The sequence below is a fragment of the Neopelma chrysocephalum genome, unplaced genomic scaffold (assembly GCF_003984885.1).
Source record: "Neopelma chrysocephalum unplaced genomic scaffold, ASM398488v2 Primary Assembly neopelma1_96921, whole genome shotgun sequence".
NCBI classification, from domain to species: Eukaryota; Metazoa; Chordata; class Aves; order Passeriformes; family Pipridae; genus Neopelma; species Neopelma chrysocephalum.
The window spans coordinates 2513896-2536714 of NW_020925564.1; the positions used below are offsets into that span (position 1 = coordinate 2513896).

The 22819-nt window shown below is 34.2% G+C and overlaps 1 long non-coding RNA gene across 2 annotated transcripts in view; it reads left to right on the plus strand.

Annotated features, from left to right (window-relative positions):
• LOC113960834 overlaps positions 1 to 22819 on the plus strand; it is a 611076-nt gene that overhangs the window by 480053 nt on the left and 108204 nt on the right. For both annotated transcript variants that reach the window (XR_003532117.1, XR_003532118.1), the window contains exon 6: positions 6679 to 6727. This is a non-coding gene — a long non-coding RNA (uncharacterized LOC113960834). The remainder of the gene's footprint in view (positions 1 to 6678; positions 6728 to 22819) is intronic.

The following is a 22819-nucleotide window of genomic DNA, read 5'->3' on the forward strand; positions in this document are numbered from 1 at the left end:
TTGAAGAGTGGGAATGGCCTTCTGATATGGTCAATTAAAAGATTGACTAGATTATGCTGAGATTACTTCTTTTTTCTGCTTTGTGGGCAAATTGATTAAAGAAAAAATAAACCACTAGCTGCAGAAACACCAGATCAAAAAAGTAATTAAAATATTAAATAAAGGGGAAAACAGTCCCAAAGGCAATGAAGTTTTAAATTTGTTTTAAAAACCGTAAATACATTAGAGATCTGATGACTAACATTTTTACATAACGGAAATTCCACCACAGGGTTAAGTCTAAAAATTTATTGTAATTGGGTAGTAGAAAGTCTAAAGAACAGCTTCAAGATCTGAATAACATGTAAACTGAAGGCTTAGATCAAATATTCAAATTGCATATTTTTATTTTCAATAATTTAATTAATTTTATGACTCAGTGGATAGAGACATCCTGATTCATAAATGACTCATGTTGCATCACTTGCTAATAGCATTTGAATCCTTTATCTACAGACATTTCTGTTATTTCAGAGCTGCCTTTTCTCTAATAAGTGTTAGCTGATAGCATGATAATAACCCCTAATAACTGTCTATCCTAGGATGTATCATGACCAACTAGTACCAAGAATTAGCTCCCTTCCAGTTCATAATACAGTTGTGTTCACTTTTTTCATTAAGGAGGTGTCAGCTGTTCTTTCTCAACTACAGATTTCAAATTAATGAGTAGTTTGTTAACCAAGAAGATTGTATCCAAAACTTTTTAAACTGAGAAAACAACTCCCTTTGGTAGTTTCATTTAGTATGTTTATGAATGAATAAAACAGAATTTATGTGCAGTCCCTGTAAAGGTAATTAGCATGTTACACTTTTTATAAAAAATTAATAATCTCAATTTTATCTGCACATCACAAAGATGGTAACATAACTGGGTATCCAGCACTTCTCATGAATACTTTCAAGTTTGAAGACCTTTACAACTGCATGAGAGAAAAAAAACCCAACAGTTTTTAATCTAAGTCCTGTTGGACTTCAGCCTTTTCATGTGAGAACGTTTGACTCCCCTGATTTCAAATTGTAAGAACTGAATAAGACACAAAAGATGTTAGACTGAACTGACATAAACCATTCTTCCTTTGAAAATTACATAGTATCTCACTAGAAATGTTTACATCATGTTTTCTCAGATTTGTCCTCTGTTTAAAATCAATTTCATGGTCACAGGCATATTATTAAGGAGTGTCTATTTATAGTCTAATGTATACTCTGATACCTGTATATATATTCTTAACCTATAGTACAGGTTTTATAGATCACCATTTATCAGGAACTGTATAACTAAAGTGACAAGCCTCCTGCAACTTTGATTTTAAAATTACCAACATGGTGCTGAAAGAAAATGTTAATATCCATGCATTTCGAGGAAAATTCATACTGTTTATAAATGGTGAGAATTACGTTTTCTGAAATGTTTTTATGCCTTTGATTCTGTAAGGCAGATTTATTTATGAATTGCTAAAGCATGATCTTTTCCATGAGGGAAAAAAAAAGAAATATTATATAACTACATTTTTATTAAGGGGGAAGAAGGGTGTGTGTACTACTACATTCTCTTAAGCAGACCAGCAAAATCTGAATAAGATGTAACCACCAACTGTTTGAAAAAATTGCTTTCAGTTAACAAGGAATCATTATTATCATTTCAGTTGGGGAGTTCCACAGGGGGCTGTTTTGGCCATGTTGTTATTCAGTGTCTAAAAGAAAAGATATTTGAATGATGGAAGAAACTATGGGCTTTAAAAATCTGTGGCTGATGGACAACTGGGCAGGAGTGTAAAAGCCCCAGAGGATAGGATTAGAATTTACAAAAATCCTGGCAAATTAAACAGCTTATCCAAAAACAACAGTGTGCAAGAAAAATGCAAGAATACCACCATAAAATGCACATAAATAAAACAGAAATAGTTGGATATATAGCAGAAGCACAATTTTTTAACAGAGACTAATTCTACAAGTTCCAGTACAGCATAGACAATTTCTTTAATAGATCCCACACTACTGCTTCTCAAACATTGAAATTTCAGGACCTATTTAGGCATACCATGGCTCCTTTCCTGTATACTCTATACACCTGATATTACTTTTAAAGACAAGTAGATAAGGGAAGAGTAAGGATTTACTTTGGTAAATAATAAGAACATACTGCAAGGTGTGCAACTGAGCATCATGAACATTGAACTTAAAAAGGCATCTGCCCTGAAGTCCAGATGTAGCCATTTCAGCACATAAACAAAAGGGACGAACAAAGGAATACCACAAGAAATGGTCTTTAATAGAAAGCATTTGAGAGTATTGTCATGTAAAATATGGGTTCTATGCTGTGTCAGGGAAGACCAAACTGTAATATTTTGGCAACAAAACTGGGTTTTCAATTAAAATTAATACTGAGAAGAAGGGGAAAGTAGGTATTTTATGCAAGTATAGATTATCTGCCAAGAAGTTTATGTAGGTTATTATGAATATAATTTCCATAGGATAATTGAATTGCATACTTTTTTGAACTCTTAGGTTTTGATCTATGTAAACCTGTATTTTGTTATAAACCAGAATATTCCTTCAAGAGGTTAAAAAAATGGGATTATAAAATTTAATTTCTTCAACAGGCATGTTTTGTGTCTTTTCAAGACATGTTATGAGGTTGACAAAGGTTTTCATTCAGCAAGAACAGAAAAAGGATGTAAAATGTCTACTGTTGGAATATTGCCATAATTAAAGCACATGGATCTAACACAGATTTAGGAATAAGCAGTATTTGGCAGGTTTTTAAGTGAAAGGGACACAGTTACCAGGAAAATTAAAGAGCAGTCCTAAACAAAATTAATTCCTATTCTTCTTAATTTAGGCTTTACTTGAATCTGTTTCCAGTTGTGAAAGAACTAGATAACACAATAATCTATGAAACTACTACTCGTCTCTTTATCATTATGTTGTCCCTCTAAAATCCAAGAAATTTCTTAAAAAGAAATAGAAGAGGGATCTTGTATTCATAGAATAATAGAATCATTAAGGTTGGAAAAGACATCTAAGATGATCAAGTCCAGCCTTCCACCCAGCACTGCTGTGTTCACCACCAAACTATTTCCTCAAGTACCACATCTACAAGTTTTTGAACACTTCCAGGGATACTGATTTCACCACTTCCCTGGGCAACCTACTCCAATGCCTGACTACCCTTTCAGTGAAGGAGTTTTTCTTAAAATCCAGTCTAAACCTCCCCTGTTGCAACTTGAGGCCATTTCTTCTTGTCCTGTCACTTGTTACCTGGGAGAAAAGACTGACGCCCAACCCACTACAACCCCCTTTCAGGTATTTGTAGAGGGCAATAAGGTTCCTTCAACCCTCATTTTCTCCATGAAAAAATACTTTAGACATGCAAAAATTAACTAGATATTGCAGTAAAAAAATTAAATTAAACCTCAATAAAATTTTAAAAATTCCTCTTTCATAGCCTATTTGGAAAATTCCTTATTACTAATTATATTCTCCTTTTGGAATTAATATCTCAGGGTGCTACTATTAGGACTGAAATAAGATTTTGGACAATGTTTTTCCTGGGACTGAATTTAATTATTTCAGTTTGTTGATACTTGCTGCAACCTTTGCACAAGGAAATCAGAATTAATGGGAGCAAAGTGGTAATACATGCTGTTAGAATTCCTACTGGAATTTGTCTTGGTAATCATCATCATAAAAGTAATGGAACTTTTTCTGATTGCTGGATTATAACCAGTAGTTTAAATTCAAATTGAAAAAGACCACTGAAAACAGCATTTTAATCCCTTTTATTTTTTTTCCCTGACCCATTGAAAGAGTGGTACAATATCATTGCCCAGTGATGAGTCATCATAAAGAAATGGTTACTGCCTGGTAGTTCCCACAGTGCCTTTAAATAAGTGAAGTTGTGAAAGGAGATTAAAAATGCAGTAGTCTACTTAGTTAATGGTCATTATCAGTGGTTTTTAATTACATAATAATGTCGATAGAATAAAGCATTTTCATACAAACCTCCTGCTTGTTTTCTAAAATTATGGTGATTGAAGGTCTTGTGAAACTTAAATAAGGGAAAGCAAGCCTTAAAATCTTGGCAATTGTTGAGGAAACATCCTGCAATAGCGGGAACTGGCTAAGCATTTAAATGTTGCTGAATAATGTCCTTGAGTTGTATGCCTGCAAACTTAGAGAATAAATCACTTTTTACTTTAAATTAAACCGAATTACTTCCAGGAGGTAAAATTCCTGTTCTCTCCAAAGTGCAATTAATTTGCTGGCAATGCATTATAATGAACTATCAATATTTTGGTTTTTATATACATAGAAATAATACATAAAAACAGCACTTTTCATCTATACCTGAGAACATTTAACCAGAACACCCAAGATGAATTTGTGGAGCAGGAAAGTTTGTGGACACAAAGAATTTCCAGCTTTTCTAGATCAGTGTTTTAGTTCACAGCACAACTAAGCTTATGCTTGAGGATTATTAACCTACAATTTCCTCATTTAAAGCACTTGGGAGTTTTCTGTGTAATGGTCGGATGCTGCTACAATCAACTGACACTGTAGGGAAGGTAGTAATACACGGGTTTTTGCAACCAATTTCAATCCTATGTAAATTTTTTTTCAGCTGTTTAAAACTATAGCAAAACAGTCTAGCACAAATGTCCCCCCCCAACAGATTCAAAATAATAAAATAGAAAAAAAGATGCTGCAAGACAGGTTAATTTAAACTCTTTTGGACCATCTGCTTGCAAAGTATATTTGAATTAAGAGACATATTTTCACTTGCTCTGTGATTATCCTGTTAGTGGTCATGTTCTGTTGTCACAAGACAAGGGAAGGGAAGAAAAGTACAAAATACAAAAGAATGTAATGGGAAAATTTGTTTGGAGAGATAAGAGTAAGTCAAACTTTTAAGATAGGAACTTTTTTGGAGCTTTTTTTTTCCTCTTGTTTCTCCATAGAAATATAATGGCAATATTGAATGATTACTTCTGCAGTGACAGAACAGAGTGTTCAGCAGGTTGAGAGACCTAAGACAAGAATGTGGTTTTGTGGTGGAAATTTAAAACTTTCAAAATGAAGCCAAACTGACTATTTTAATATAAAGAAAGGCTAAATGTATACACTTTTATCCTCAGGTTCTTTTTTTGAATATGCCTAAAATGCTTGGGGAAAAAAAATCTGCCAATCCTTGAGCCATGAAAATAAAAAAAAAAGAAACCAAATGAAACAGCATAACTCAACAACAATGCCTGAAAAGAAACAAACAAACAAAACAACCAACCAGACAACCAAACAAAAATCAATCAAAGAAAAACCTATACAATGAATAAAAAAACCCCAAACCCACAAAACTAATTTATCTAATGCAAACACCATGGAAAAACTGTTAGAACTTGGCAACACTGCAAGCACTGAATGGATAATCTGTTAATAGGATGTCTTGAATAATCTTTAGATTACAGAGACATACTTCCTCCAGAGCATACAGATTATCACTATAGCATTTAATATTCTGCTTTTATATGTTAATTACCATTAGCATAAAACTAGCATGAATTTTATGTCATGTTTATGCACGATTTTTCAATACATCCTTCTTTTCTTTTGTTCAAAGAGAAACGTTTTTACTTTCTGTATTTTCTAATATTTATTTGCCAGATTTTAAATTTTGAGCATTAATCTTCGTTAATGTTGCACTGGAAAGTGAAAAATGTCTGTACACAAAACGTTGGAAAGTAATTTGTTGCAGGAAAATCAATTTTAGATTGTTCTTATTAAGCTAATGGGTAACCTCAAACCTTATTAATGGAATAACCATGGTTATAGTATTGATAAATTTAACAAATCTTAGCAATTATAAAGAAATGCATCCAGGTCCATGAAATGAATGTTAATTCAATGATGAATCATTTGTATTTGATGATCATAAAGGAGATTGCTGCGCTAATCTGTTTTCTTCCTCTGCTTTTGTAGAAGACATTCCTTTTTTGCATCCCCAGATTTACAAACATCCACTCCCAGTCAGACTCTCTAGTGCTCTTACTCCAATGCACTCTCATCAGCTGTCACATAGCATTCTGATGCCTTTCAAACATGAAAAGTATATCCTTTATTATTATTTTAATTATTTTGACTTCCACTCTTAGAACTAAAATCTTAGATTATAACCTGGCTTTTGTTATTACCTTCTGAGCATTAAAGTAATTTGTTTTCCAAAGCAGCTAAATATGTTCAAATAAACTTCTCAAGTCATAATTTGAGTGCTCCGGTGTGCAGTCTGAAGTCTTCTGTCTAGATATTCCTGGAGATTATTGGTTTCCACGGACATTCACAAATTCTCATTTGCAGAAGGGAGCTTATAATTAATTTTTCTTCAGAACACAATTGGGGTATAAGGAGGGGAAAACTGAACACATTTGAAAGCTTAGGCTTTTATTGGGTTGTTTTTCTGACATAAAATGTGCTTCTTTCAGAGTGTTCCAAACAAGGTTTAAGTCCATTGATTTTCATATGAGGTATATGTATGTTAATTATTTGCAGTATTGAACTACTACCATTTACTTGTTTTACTGTGTATCTAATGTCTGAATATTTATTGTAAGTGGTGACAGAAAGCTTTTGTTTTGTGTTTTTCAGATCTCAGGATAGAGCATTTTTGACTGAGTTCCAAACCTGCAAGCTCAGGGTGAGTAATTATTTATGTCATTTCTTCAGCCTGAATTGGGATGGTTCTGCAAAGAACGGTATTCTAGCAAATGATTAGTTCCATGTTTCCTGGAACACCAAAAAATAGGGTCCCCCTCGGTCTGTGATAATGTCAGCGGGTAATATCAGCGATTAATTAATCTCTTTTTGTTTCAAGACATTGAGAGGAAGAAGGATTTTTTCCCTTACTATGTAACAATAAAATGCATTCTTTTGGGGTTTTTGGTTTTTGTGCGTTTTGACTGAAGAGATCATGACATAACTGTACTTTATTGCTACATGTGTAATTTGAACATGTTGCATTTTGAGACTAATGCTACCATAGTCATCAAACTCAGAAGCTGACATAATTTTAACGTGTGAGTGAAACCATAAACCAAAGAAGTAATGATCTGCAAAAATGGCAGAGATTCTCCAGATGTAAACTGCATTTCTGTACATTAGATGCCTTGTGAGAAACCATCTTTTGAGAATGAGATAGGGCCAGGCAGCAACACTATCATGTTATAGGTTTTATCAAAATGATTTCCTACCACCAGGAGTTCATTGTAACAATCTGAGAGAGTGATAGATAAGACAGATAGCTGTTATAATGAAAAATAAATTTATTGGAATCTTGTGTTTGCTGTAAAATAATTTTTTTTCCATATAATAAGTGTTTTTGGGAAATACGTTTAACGTGAAGTCATTTGAAGAAAATATATTGATGTTAGCTTGTTCTTGAAAAATTTAATAAGTAATGTAATAAAACTATTGAGACAAACAAGCTTAAACAGATTACCAAAGTATTCTCCTGTGTTTTAAGCTTGGTTCATAATATTAAACGTAACAAAGTAAAGTGCTTGTTTCATAACAAGGGACAATATGATTAGCATGCAACTGAGATCAAACTAATGAGTAAACCTCATTTGTATAACACAAATAGCTGTCATACTTTGCATATATGGGCAGCAAACAGCACTTCTAGACAGCGGAAAACTAAGCCCAGGAGAATAGATCTGTCAGCTTTGCATTGTGATTCCACTCACTGAGTGAAGGTAGTAGTCCAAAAAGCACCATGGAAGAAACATGATATTTTGTCATGTTGCTACTTTTGTACTAAGTTACAAATTTTGAGCTCCAAACCATATTTGTGTTTCAGAGGCTACTTGTGAAAATCTATAACATAAATTTTGTAGTACCAATTATAAAAATCACATAAAATATTTTTACTGAGTATTCGGAAAACAGGATGTTTTCATCCTGTTTCTGTTGGTTTTCCATGAGATTCTTTCTTGCTCCTTTGCTCATAGTACTTGAGGAGTCAAATTGATTATTGCTATCCCCCATATTTCACAGCACAATTGTAGAATCTTCCTTGCAGTAGGTAATTTACAGGTGTCTACAGTAGATTTAGAAGTGTCTATTGTAAGTCTTTAAAATGTTTTTAAATTCAAAATCCCTCAAATCTCTTGTTTGCTAGATACCAGAATGTGTACAGGAACACAGGGCTTATTAAGATTTCTGTAAAACTTCTGTACTCATAGAAATTCTTTACCAGTAAGAAAATCTAATATTGTCAAAACTGTTAATTGTATAGATATCTGTCTCTTTAAGTTTGTTAATTTCTGGTGGTTGAGGAAACACTAGCAGTGTTTAGTAATAATACACTGAAGTGACGGTTAGAGAAATCTCATTATAATACCAGTATATTACAAAATATAAGATTCTGAGTAGTATTTTCCCTTATGTTTCAAACAACTGATGCTATATAAAATACACACAAGCATATGTGTGTATGTGTGTGTATTGTGTATAGTAAAGCTTTATTTTCAAAGAAAGAAATATAGAAAGACAATGGTATCTCATGGTTTGAGGAACCATTGTTTCAACAATGTGCTAAAACAATTGGGGTAACTGCATTAAATTATTGATAAATATAGTGAAAATATGGTAAAGGAGGTTTTTTGCAATGTAAAAAAAACTAAAAACAAACCACAAATAAAGACACCCAAAAGATACACAACAGAAATCATTAACTTTTATGCAGAAATCCAGGAAAAGAAAAAGAAAAAAAAAAACAAACACCAAACTACAAAAACCAACCAACAAACCCCTCAACCAACCAAACAAACAAAAACAACCACAACAAAACTAAAATCAGACAAACAAGAAAAATAAATAAATAAATAAATAGAACCACAAAAACATCCTTTGCCACTTATTTAAATTGGATCACTTAAGTTTAGCATACTTGGAGCAATTAAAAAATGCAGCCGATAGGAATTTAATATGGAAGAGGGTTCATTTCCAACATTATATATTATATCCTTACAGTCTATTCAAAGTAGAACGATAAATAACCTAATTAATTTCTTGTATGAATTAGTAAATTTAAATTATGTGAATTAAACGTGGCATTCTCCTCAGTGTTCTTTGTAAACTGTATGTATAGCTGATTTGTCAGAGAACTTTCTTACATTGTTTTGTTGGCCTGCAATTTATATACCTAAAAGTGATGTAGATCATTGAAACAGAACTTGGAATATTACAGACAGGTGCTGAAGTATAAAAAAATCTTTGCAAAATTTGGATCGGGTATTAAATCCCATCCTTTACTTTAAACCGTGTGTTGTGGAGTTAGAAGTTTAAACAATGGCTTGTGGTATGCCTGATTCCTGATTTAGTCATACTCTAAAACAGGACACAGACAAATCTAAGTAGTATTGACACTGTTAAAATAATAATATTGATTTTCCGAATATTACTATTTTTTTAAAGATGACATTAAATTATGTATGTATTTTAAAAAGCATTACTTAATAAAAGATTTCAACTTTCTCCTTCATATAAGTTTGTGATCATTCTAATGAATGTTAAAAGAAAAAAAAAAGGAAAAAGAAAAAAAAAAGAAAAAGAAAAAAAAAAGGGAAAAATAACTGATACAGAACTAACAGATGAAAATAAATATTTTATTGGAAAATGGATACCAGAAACTTACCCAACCTTATTTCAAGGTCATATCCATATGAACCCCTAATACTCAGTATTTATACTCTTATATAACATAATCAACAATTAAAAATAAAAAACCACATAAAAAAATGAACCTACACACACACCCTATCATCTTACCTCTTTCTTCTTACAATTTTTTCCAGTCCTCTCCTAGTTCAGTTCTAAATTTTTTTGAAATCCTTTCACACATAAACTTTTATCTATTGCCTCATGTGATTGAAGAAGGAACACAAAATTTCAGTCCTTGGCCAATTTTCTGAAAAAACCCCCGCCAATCATCCAGTTAAACTTGCAATATATTCCATTAGAGGTAATTATTAAATTTAAGAAAAAAATGCAGTGGGAGAAAACAGTAACATCTGTTTCCTGACACCTTGTGGATGATGAGTCTGTAAAGAGCAATATGCAACCACAAAAATTTTGAAAGATATGTCCCTATTCTTAGGTTATTGAGCAGCTGAATCAATTCTGATAACTTTCCATAGTAGTCTTGTTTACATTTTTGGTAGTTTCTTATCTTGGATACTTGAAGCAGTATCCAGGAAGGAAGTAGACATGGAGAGTGGGCTCTAGTTTTATTTTATGTTCAGCTTGTGATGTCTTTTTCTACTAGATGACATTTATGAAAATAATTTCCTTGTCCATCAATCTGTGTGTGGGGCATCACAATTCATCATCCCTGAAATGTCATAATTTCTAATTTTTTGTAATATTAATTTACATTATCTAGAAAAGCAATATAACAACAAACAAACAACTTTTTTCCCATCTTAAAATTATTCTTTTTGAAGACAGTATTTGCAGACACAATCTTAAAATCTCATTTTACCTGAATTTCTCTGGGTGCTGTATCACAAATTATAAGGTACATTTCTATAGATATGCTTACATGTTCACTGGAAAAACCTTACTCTAGATACTGCATTTTACTCTGTATTTGGAAAACTTTACTTCTCTTTACCTACTTACATCGGAATGAGTGGACATAAATACAAACATAAAAGGGCATGTGTGTTTAAAAGTGTATTAGTCTTCCTTAATGCATTCAGATTTGATCCTGTTCAGTCCTTAGTGTGCATTTGTGCTTTATAAATAGACATGTACACATGCATACATACAAATATGTATTTATATATTTCCAATGTGACAGGTAATGTTTTCTTAAAAGCACTGTAAAAGCATTTAACCACTTGTTCTTTTAATGAAAATTTTAAGCATACCTGTAATATAACAGTGGAAAGTAGTACAGCAAATTTATCTTTTAATACTCTCAGTACTGGGTTCACTAGTGTGTGAAATGATATGGATAGATATTTTGCAGGTCATGACACAGCAAAAGTAAAAGGTCGTATGTAAATTAGGAGTAGTTCTGGGTTTCTTTTACTGTTCTTTTTGTCTTTTTTTACAGTCACAAAAAATTACTCCTGCTGAAATATATTTTATCTTTCTAAAGGATTAAAATGTTCCACCTAAAAAATTATTTCTTTTATTTGAAACACAAAATAGTCACCTATTTAATTTTTTTGTTAAGGAATAGCGCCAATTAAAGTTAACCAACTTGCATAAAATGTGAAATGGAAAAAAATACGCCTTTATACTGAAGACAGCTTTCATTTTTTAATAAGCATATTTTGAATATATTGATTAAAAAGTCCTACCGTGGCCACAGACCCAGGCAAATTATTATTAGAATGATGATATGCAATCTTGATGACATTCTGTCTTTTGCACCTCTGAGAATGTCATTATATCTTTTGAGACTATCATTATTTTTGAAGTTAAAAATCAGCCTTAAAAGAAGTTAAAATCAGCATTTTCAGATGGGTGGAGCTAAACATGTAGTGAGAGTAAATCTCTTCTAATGTAAACCAGACCTACACTACAATCCTACAGTGATGACTATATCCTGTTCTTTAAAAGGAACTTTGCTAGTTTTCAGCCAAGAATTATTGCACTTTGAAACTTGCTTACAGACTAGGAGACAAGACTTGTGGATCAAGAGGCAAGGCTATCATGTAGAACTACAAAAGACAGAGATTTGTTAGAAACTGAAGGAAGAAAGAAACAATACTATTATACAGATAAATGGGCATAAACTCTTGAAACAATTTCTCCAGTTACAGTAACAGACATACCTTTCTTGACACACTAGAAATCATTAGTAATGGACACAGTGGTGACTATCTTTGTCAATGGTTTATTAGGAACTGTTCTTAGACTGATTTTCTGATATATCTTTGAACTTCTTTGTCAATTCACAGCCATTGCACTAAACACAATTATTCTTGGTTGCTGTCAGGATATAGGAAATGGGGAGAAGTAGTTTGAAGCAATTACCTTATCTTCAAAGGACACGTCAATATCTGCTTATGTAAGCTTAGAGCTGCTCCCATTTACAAAAGATGCAGAATAGGAAACATAAATTATAGGTTAAAGGTAAAATTGTCTCTTTCATCCAGTCTCCAATATTATTACAGAATATATGAAACAGAAATGATTTAAAACGCAACATAGCAAGAACTTTTCCATTTACTTCAGTAGAGGTTTGCTAACTCTCCAAAGGAAGAAATTTCTCCTCGAGACCAAAAGATAACATACTACCATTTTGTAATACTGCAAGAGAAAATTACCACACACTACCACACTGAAGAAATTGATAAAATTACATCAGGGATAAACTTAAGAACTTTTCTTTTTATTATTAAGGGCAATTATTTCTTTTCCTTTCTTAAAAAAAAAAAAAGTAAAAAAAAAAAAAAAAGATGCAGCGAACCTTTTTAAAAAGCTGAAGATTATTCTTCTGGAATTTTTCCCAAAACCTACCAAAAAGATTGTTATTAATATTGGTGGCCTGTAAATGAAGTGCTTTTTCATGCAATTCTAAGGAGCTTGATGTAACCAGAAGTCCTTTTCAATCAGGTCAACCACTTTCTTAGGTATGTAGATATTTGTATCTTTCACATGAATTATTCTCACAAGGCTTGTAAAGAACATAAAATAAATGAGTGAGTCACTACTTTACACAACTCCCTTGCAAAAATGGAGGGGAAAGAAGGAATTTCCCCAATAAAATTCTACAAAACTTTACAAATGCCATATGCAGTATCTAATTTATTGCTTAAGATATTGGGAACTAGAAATGAATAACCCTTTGTTGTGTCTTTTATTTTCTAATTATTTTATATTTGGCATGAAAGCAGAGGTATGTTTACATTACTCACTGCAGGACTGAAACTGCTGCTAAAGCACAAGTTTATCAGAGATTTGATCACTTAAATTTCACATTGAAAATATAGAAGAAAAAGCAAACTGAATATTTAGGCTGTTGCTAGGCTATTGTAGACATGCTTCAAGTAATAACATCCTGCCTTTTCATCTTCATCTAACTTCCCCTCCTGTATGAAATAGATTTTGTCAAAGAATATTCTGGTTTAAAAGCATCACATGAGTTGTCAACATTTGCAGATCTGTAAAGAGATCAGCTCAAATCTCATCAATATTTGTTTGATGAAATTGCAAAATAAGCAAACTTTTTTTTCTGTTTCATATACAGTTATGGTTGATGTCAGAAGTTATTTTAGAAGCTGTCATGTGAAAATATGTCACTAACATGGGGTCTTCTCAATATTTCATATCTCTGGACAAATATCAGGATAAAAATCCCATTGTCTTTCAGGGAAATGCCATGTTCCTTTGCGTGTGTTCATGTGTATGTTCTGTGGAAGAGTTTTCCTGAAACTTTATGCTCAGCAAGATACTGTGTAGAAATAAATCTAGAAAAATTGTGTAATGAAAAAAACAAACTTTTTTTTACAGTCCTCTTGGGATGATGGGTCTCACAAACCTATGATATCCTGCATAGACAGAGGGAAAAAGATTTAGGGGCTCATTTTAAAAGAAGATGTAGGCAATAGATTCATCTACATTCAACTAGGGATTAAAAGTCCAGTAAAATATGATCTCAGCTGAGTATTTAATAATTTTGAGGAGAAAATCACTTATATATCAAGTAAACGAATAAAAAACTAAATGCAGTGTTAGTCTTAAGCAAAAAGTTGTTAAAATATTTTAATCCGTAATTCCAATTAAAAATAGTTATTTTAATAAATGCGTCAAAGAACGAAATATAAAATCTGTGCCTCAAAGTCAGATCAAAGGTTCAGCTGGCTCAGTACATGATTTTTTCAGTGCTGCTTGCTTGTAAAGATTTAAGGTGATTTTTCTTCTGAATTAGCCAGCTTTTGTCAGTCAATTTGTCTGTTTGACTCCACTCACTGTATTTCACTGAAGTGGAAAAGTGGGAAAGGATAATGAAGGAATCTGAAAACACTTGAACTTTTCATACATTTAGACTTCATTACTGGATAGCCTGAGTAAAGTTTCTTATGTTTTATTTTGTCAGATTCAACCAACCTTTTAGGTACGTTAAAAAAAAAACAAAGTTGCAGTTGAGAATATAACTCCTTTAGAAATTTTAATATAATTTTAAAAAATAAAGTGAACTAGAGAGGAGAAAAAGAAAGTATATGCCATGTGACAGAACACATATTTCTGTGTATGTGTGAAATTAACTTTATATGATTTACGCACTCTTAGCTATTTCTTCAAGTACAATCTCTTCCTTCTATCATCTCCTCCCACTTCAGTCACTTTTGTGTATTCATAAATTGCTTGTAGCACATCTGAATGTACAACTTGAATGTGTGTATGCAACTTCTAGGATATTATTATCTTTTTTGGTTTTTTTCCCCCTTGGCATATCAAAAGTACTATGTATCATGATTTGTCCTTTTCACTGCTGATAACTCTATCAGTCTTTATCAGAGTTTGTATCTGAACTGAAACTTGGTATTCATTTGGACTGTGTGTATACTCAGAGATCAAGATTAGGCTGTTGTTGGATCATCTTATCAATAATGAGGAATTAGGGGAAAAAATAAAGCAACCTGCATTCAGAAAACAACTTTGAGGCACATTTATATCTGTAAAAGTTTTCTAACAGAAAGTGGGTATTTCTAGAGTTACTAACAGAGCACATTTTGTAGTATAACTTGGCGAAATTCAGCACACAATATGTCAGTTTTACACAACAGATTATTATTAAACTGCTACTCTCATCAGTAGATATCAATAGGCCATGATTGCCATATCTGAATTTGAGACTAAGTTGAATTTTATTCCTAAGTATTCTTGCTCTTTGATCCACTTGCTTTCTTTCAGTGCAAGCCATTGTCTTCTCTATACAGAAAATCTACATAGCTGTTGTGCTGTATAGACTATGAAAATAAAATATTTTTGAACACCAGCAGAACAGAAGCACACAAATCAACTGTACTCAGGTTGTAGTGCAGAAAATGAGGACTGAAGAAGATAGATCTATTTTTGTACCTGGAAATATGTGAAAGGTCAGGGAAAAAAAATTTCAGTGGCTGGTAGAGATTAGACATCTCTAAACAGAGAGACACAAGTATATTTTTATAAGAAATGTCTTTTTTCATACTTGGATTTTTTTTTACTTGCTTCCAAAACCATTTAACTGCTTTGCAGATCAGGCCTAGTGATGCAAAAAAAGTAAAAGAAACCTAATAAAATTTCTAATAACCATAGAGGTAGGTGATATAGTCTATATAAAGAAATATCAGAATAAATAATAGTTCTTTATGAAGTAAAGAGTAAAACTATTGCATAAGAAGAACAAGATTTTGTTGTTTTGAGACCTGCTTTGTTGCATATTTATGCACTTTGGGAAGATTTTCTTATGTCAGATATGTCTTCTCTCTTCAAATTCCACATTATTTAGGGTTAAATAATATCATAAATATGATACTATTATCTTCATTGAGGAGGAACTTCTGTAAGGGAGTATGCCTTACAGAAGGCATACTTTCAAGGCTTACTAGCCTTGAAAGAAGGCTAGTTAAAGCTTCCTCCAAAATGAAATCCAGGCTATAAATGCTCATTATTAATGAGTTCATCTTAAGCTAAACAAACATAGGTGCAAGTGACCATATTCTTTGCCTTATTTTTTCTTTTTTGTTTGTTTGTTTGGAGGTTTTTTGTTTGTTGGGGGGGTTGTTTTTTTGTTTGGGGTTTTTTTCAGGAAATGGATTATATGGTAGAACTCTAAAAGAGCAAGAATAGAGGATTCCCAAAGTACCATTTGTGATTCCTTTACTTCTACGTGAAAAATACAATTTTTCTGTATTTTTAAGGTCTCGGATCCTATCAAGTCTGCTGCCCATAAGGAAATAGGTTGCAGTAATTTTCCTTCATCTATACCTCTTTTTAAATATATGAAAGTCTAGGAAAGCAGTAATCTGGGAATGTTTGTTGACGTTAATATACTTGGCAGGAACTGAGTGGAGGTAGATATTCTGTAGGGAAGTTGTTTGATGTTTGTACCCCTACCTTTTAAAAGAAATTCAGTTGAGAGGAACTAGGAGAAGCTCCAAGGCAATGTGAGGCTCTCACCTGAGTATCTCAGAGCCTTTGCTAGCTAGTGGTCGCTTCTGGGATGCAGTGTTTCCAGTGCTTTGCTAGGCACATGTGCTAGTAATTTTGGATTGCACATAAAATGCTATTACCTACAGTGATGTGCATTACCCATAGTAATATGTAGGGAACTCCTATAGAATTTGATTACTGAGTTCAAAAGGTTTGACTTTGTACTGGGATACAATTTTTTGCCAATATCTGCCAGAATCTTTAAAAATGTTTTTGAAAAAATCATAGAATGATTTGGGTTGTAAAGGACATTCAAAGATCACAGAGTCACAGAATCAACTAGGCTGGAAAAGACCTCTGAGATCCTCAAGTTCAGCCTTTGACATAACATCACCTTGTCTAGATCATCAGGTTCAAATACCTTGGCATGGGCAGGGACATTTTCACCACAACAGATGGTTTAAAGCCCCATGAAACCTGACCTTGAACATTTTTAGGGACGTGGCATTTCCAGGCAACCTGTCCAGTGTCTCACCACCTTCATCACAAAAAAATTCTTGCTGATGTCCAGTCTTATTCAGGATTTCATCTTTAAGTCATTTAGAGAAAAGTTTGTCTAACTTTTCTAATTTCTGCCATGTTTCTTTTCTGTCATTCCTAGGAATTACATTTCTACAAAGTTTTCCATAGTTGTCAATCTGATTGAAAAATATGAAGCATTTTGGTTTGGTTTTTTTGTTTATTTGTTTCTTTCTTTGGGTTTTTTGTTTGTTTGTTTGTTTTGTTGTTTGTTTTTTTATTATATGTGGGTTTGGTTTGGTTTGGTTTAGTGTGGTTTGGTTTTGGTTGCCACTCTGCAGCTCCATTTATATTTATTCATTTCTAGATATTATAAACACGGAATCTACCTTTAGTATCTTAAAGAGCTATGCACTACCATTACTATATTCTGTGCATCTTTTTTTTTCCTCTGGTTGCTTTAATATGGTAAACAAAATTAATATGGTAAACAAAACTCTGAAATCCTGGCAAATTTTCACTCTTTGAAATAAAAACACCTTCTTTCCCAGATACCACCACACACAGTTTTTTATCTGCATCTTAAAAGAAAAATTATGATTGCACTCATCCAGTTTAATTAAATTTTCTGTTAATTTTCAAAATCCATGGGAGGAAGCTTATTGCTGTTTTAAAAAATTTCTTCTTTGTTCTTCATGATTTTATTTGAAAAGCTCAGAAGAGGACAATATTTGTTTCCGTTCATCTGGAATTATTTTAGAGCTCTTTGTATGGGCAGGGAAATAGTGGAGTAAAAGTGTTCAAATACCACTACATGCAGAATATATATTTAATCATGTAGTTCTTTATGTGCATACAAGACCCTAAATTGCCCATGAAAAATACATAAGGCAAGATCTTAGCTAGCCTCAGTGACTTGTAGTATCTGGGAAAGACGTGTAAACTGAAAAAAAAAACCAAAAACCAACTAACTGAAAGGAAGTCGGGACAAGGTAGTAAAATACCACGTCACAGGTTCACTCTTTTCTGCTGCCTCAACATAAGAGAGTATCATCCAAAGGAAATTACACTGGCATGACATATTCCCAGACAAGAAGCTGTAACTGAAAGGATATTAGAGCTTTCAGCCCAAATCTTCTCCATCCACCAAAACCATGAGGGTGGTTCTACGTGAGAGTCTAGACATGACACAAAGGCTTATTCATGAGTTCCTTCACATCCAGTAAGATAACTTTAATCCATCTTTGCCTCTTTCTATTAGCTTTAATTAGGCATAACAGTTGTTTTCCTAAGTATTTCTGAACCAACTAGAAAAAAAAATTGTAAATAGTGATTGTGATTGTGAAAAATGTAATACACGATACTTCTCTAGAAAAGGTGTCCCACCATCATAAGACAGAAGACTGTTCTCCTCCAGATTCTAATGCTGTGCATATGCTTTTCCCAGTGCTATGATAACTATTTTCTTTCTCACCTTCTTTGGTGCAGTTGAGCCAATATTTCATTTGCTAATCTTTTCAAAAAAAGCAATGGCAAAGAAATGCTTTCTGTAAAAGTTCTTTGTGTAAAAATATATCAAACCTTGATGATGTTATGTCATGCCATCTCCAACTTTCCAAACAAAGCAATCCACTCATTCATAGAGGAAACAGAACAGACACTGATAATTAATAACTTCAAGTTGTGTTCTTGCTCCAGTTGCTTGGTCTGTTGTGACCAATTATTATTGCTCTTAGGCAGTTCTTCTCCCTTAGGAAAGGATTGACACCTCGGTGCTTCAGTGATCGGCCGCAAAAAGTCCCTTATCTGCTGAAGGATACACTCTCACTTTGTTTCGGCCTAGCAAGCCAAATAGAACAGAAAACAGATGCCCAAAATACAATATATGGATGCAAGAGTGACACTTTATAGGCCAATACTAGTTGCTGTCTTAAGTGTGGATTTGGGAGGCAATTCACTGGTGAGGTAACACAGTAATCTAAATCTTTTTAAGTACAGCTCTTCAGTATCTGATTCTGTCATAACCACTGTGTGACATGGCTATAGTTATTGATCAGGGAAGAATGAGAGCATAGGATTTGACATGGTGCCTTGTGCACAAATCCTGTTGTGTACAAATGACCATGCACAGGGTGAAAGACAATAAAACAATCCCTTCAGCTCAGTAACAGCTGGTGCATGACATTCTCCTTGCTACAGACCATGAGGACTCTGCTGAGATGTGCGATCCATCACAGAATATTTGTCAAGTCTGCATAAATATATACATATTTCTTCATTAAGACACAGTTATTTTTACTACCCAAGGAACAACGTGAATCCTTTTTCATTCCTCTACCTTTCTGCAGTTCTTTAAGCATATACAACAGAACTGTAGCAAATGCAGCAGCGTGTTTCTTTCACTCTTTCCTGCTTACATATGCAAATTGTCTCTAATTATAGAAAACACTGATATCACTGACATAACAAACTAGAAAGGAATGCTGTTGTGGGAATCAGCTGAAAATGAACAAGTATTTCTAGTCCTGTACATGACTGCCCTGCTGATTTATGATACCTTATACATAATACAGTCCCCATGGTTTGGATTGGAAGGGACCGGCAAAGATGATCCAATTCCAACCTCACTGCCACAGGCAGGGACACCTTCACTAGACGAGGTTACTCATCCAACCTGGCCTTGAACAATTCCAGGGATTGGGCATCCACAACTGCTCTGGGCAATCTGTTCCAGTGTCTCACCACCATTGCAGCAAATAATGCCTAGTGGTTAGGATGTGGCACTCTCACCGCAGCGACCCAGGTTCGATTCCCGGTCCCCCGGGCAGATGGAACTCGTTAGCCCTGTGAGGCCATCCATCTATGAGAAGGTCACTCTAAACAAACCTATGTCCTGAGGACCTCACTGCCATTGTCCAAGCTTGCTTGGCCCTGGCAGATGAACCTTAGGTGGGCTCAGTTCAGCGCATGCTGAAAAAATCCATTGCGCAGGCTGGAAAGGTAAAAAAGACCTTTCCCAAAATCTTCGTTCGCAAAGACTGGCCATACATAAATCTCTCCTCTATTAGTTTGAAATTATTTCCACTTGTCCTATCACTATCTGCCTATGTATAAAGTCACCCTCCCTCCCTCTCTTTTATAAGTCCCCTTTAAATTCTAAAAGGATGCAATGAGGTGTCCCTGGAGCCTCCTCTTCCCCAGCATGAAAAAAAACATCTTTCTCAGCCTGTCTTTGTAGGAGAGGTGCTCCAGCCCTCTCACCATCTTCATGGCTCTCCTCTGGACCCACTCTGACAGGTCCATGGGAAAGGAGTACAGCTGACTGTAGGCAATCCAGAAGATTTTTGGAGTGCATCAAGGACGATTTCCTGGTCCAGGAATTAGACAAACCTACTTGAGGAGAAGCTGTACTGGACCATGTGCTCATCAACACAGATGAACTCATTAGAAGTTAAGATTGGAAGCAGTGTGGGCTGTAGTGACCATGCCCTGGTTGAGTTACTGATCTCAAGAAACATGGGACTGAAAAAGAGCAAAGTCAGGAGTCTGAACTTTAAAATAGTGAACTTCCAGCTTTAATAAGATTTAGTGAATGAGATCAACTGGGAAACTGTCCCTGGGGACAGAGGAACTGGCCAGAATTGGCAGCTGGAGTGAGGCTGCAGTGGTGGTACAGGCAGTTGGGGCAGGACTGTGGACCCCCCAAGTGACTGGATGGACTTGCAAGACACCTATCAGATCCAGAGATGAGATTTGCAATTTTGATGTTCGTTGGTAAAAGTGGTGGTCGTAGCCCTGTCGAAGTGGTGGTGGAAGCCCCAGACAGTAAAAGTCCCATGTAGCGAGGAAAGAAAACCTCATGCTGAGTGAAGTCTGAGTGTGGTCCTTTACTGGCCTTAGGCCAAGTGGGAATGCCCCTAGTACCTCCTCTGGGGCGTTCTACACTGGATGATGTAATACAGGATGATGTAGAACTCTGGGGAGTTCTACACTGGATGATGTCATACAGGATTGTGGGACATTTCAGGAGTCTTTGACACCTCCTAAGATGTTACAGCTGCCTGTTGTGTCAGCACAGGTGGATCCATTATGACTCATCAGCAGAAATGGATGTCTTCAGGCTATGTGTGAATTGTCCCAATGCTTCCCTAGTGGGGAATTATCACAGCTGCGTCCTTCGTGTAAGGAGGAAGAAACTTACCACACCTATCAGGATTTGCCTCTCTCCTCATCTTGTTCAACATCCAGCTTGTAGACAGAGGTGATGGCTGATCTCACCCTCAGCACCTCGGTGGTTACTTTGCACATTGTCAACTTTCATCTTGTCTGAGTCATCAGAATTTCAGCCTTTCACACTTATGGATACATTCTTCTTCTAGGACAATAGTACCCTCTTATCCCAAATTTCTGTCACAGTCCAAATTAGTAGGCATATTTGGGGAAAAGAGAAAAGACAGCATGGATACTAGAATTTTTGTGTAGCCCAGAACTACACAAAGGTGCATCTGAGAACAAGCTACAATATAGCAGGCCAGTTCAAAGGAACTGCATTAAAGAGAAAATTCACAATGCAATTAGGTAGCATTATTTCTGTGTCGATGTTCTTTCATCTTCCCTCCTGCCACATATTTTTAGTGGTTTTTCTCGTCTTCTATGCAGTCCTGTTGCTACTCTCTGTAGACAGCTTTTTAGCAGCCATTATTTCAGATTGATTGTCTATTTTTCTCACGGATGGTACCTTGCAGATGCATAATGTTGATAACTATCAAGGAAAAGTCTGGTTAGAATCAGAGTTTTAACCTTTTAAACTGGTTCTCTGGCCTCTAATCAAGATGCAATATTTTTCCAAACAAGACTGTGTTTGTAGCTTCTTTACAGACCAACCTTGAAAAGGGTGGTATTGGGAAGCATGACTTCAGAGTCAGCGTAATTTCATAGAATAACTAAGTGACTAGTCAGGAAGCCATCACTCACTCTAAACTAAATTGCTTTATCTGGAGAGCTTGCAGTTCTAGTCAGACTTTCTAGGAATCCTATGCAGCTTGGCTCAACTTTAGTAAATAACATATGCCAGCAGTTCACTATATTTTCTTAAATATAAAGTAAACACCTTTTATATTCTAATTATTGTTCAGTAAACTAGGAAGCAGAGATCCTGAAAGAGTGACACAACAATTATTTAGGACAAAATTTAATTTGGACTTCAAGTCTTTAAAATGGGACAGATACATCACAGTTACACATCCTAGTCCTTTGCATTGTCACTAAAATATGCAGTTATATAGTACAAGTGAATTATTTACTTGCAGTTTAATCGCATTCATCTGCTCTTGTTTATGATTTTCCTGCTCCTGGGTTTACACATGACCTAGTTTTCTTTGCACTTGCACCTACTGTAAGCTTTTATAACAAAATCAGTTGAACACGAAACAGATTAAATATTTAAACATTCTCATGGTACTCTTCTGCCCTATTTCACTGGTAAAAATGACCAGATAATATTCTAAGCACTCAATGAATCTATTTTATTTGGTGATTGATACTTCACTTGGTGAGAATTATTATGATATATATGTGCAGCATTGCAGATTTAATGGATTTTATATAAATTACTTTTTTATATTATTTTATATATTTTTATTATTTAATATATTTTTATATAAAATACTTTTATTTTATACATGTTACTTTAAAAGCACAGCTTATAATAATATATATATTACATATATATATTATATATATAATATAACAATAATTGAATGTGCTTCATAAATAGAGATTAAGTAGAAATTATCTATACAACTCTTGAAAAGAAAATAGTATTGTTTTGTTTTTCTAGCCATCCACTCTTGCAGTAGTTTTCTTAAGGCTACAAGTTTATTTCTTGTCTTTTCTTAATCTTTATTCTCCTTGCTTAGGTGATTGCTAGTCTACTTTCAAAATTGTCCTGATTTTTCAATTGCAAAAGAGCAGATAAGCTAGTACTCTGGAGTCCATATCGCTGTTATGGCTACCAAAGAGTGTCAAAACTGGCTAGAATCTGAAACTAAGTCCTGTAGGTAGATGAAAGCCCCAACACTGAAATTTGCTTTGCAGAGAGAGCAAGGCTAAG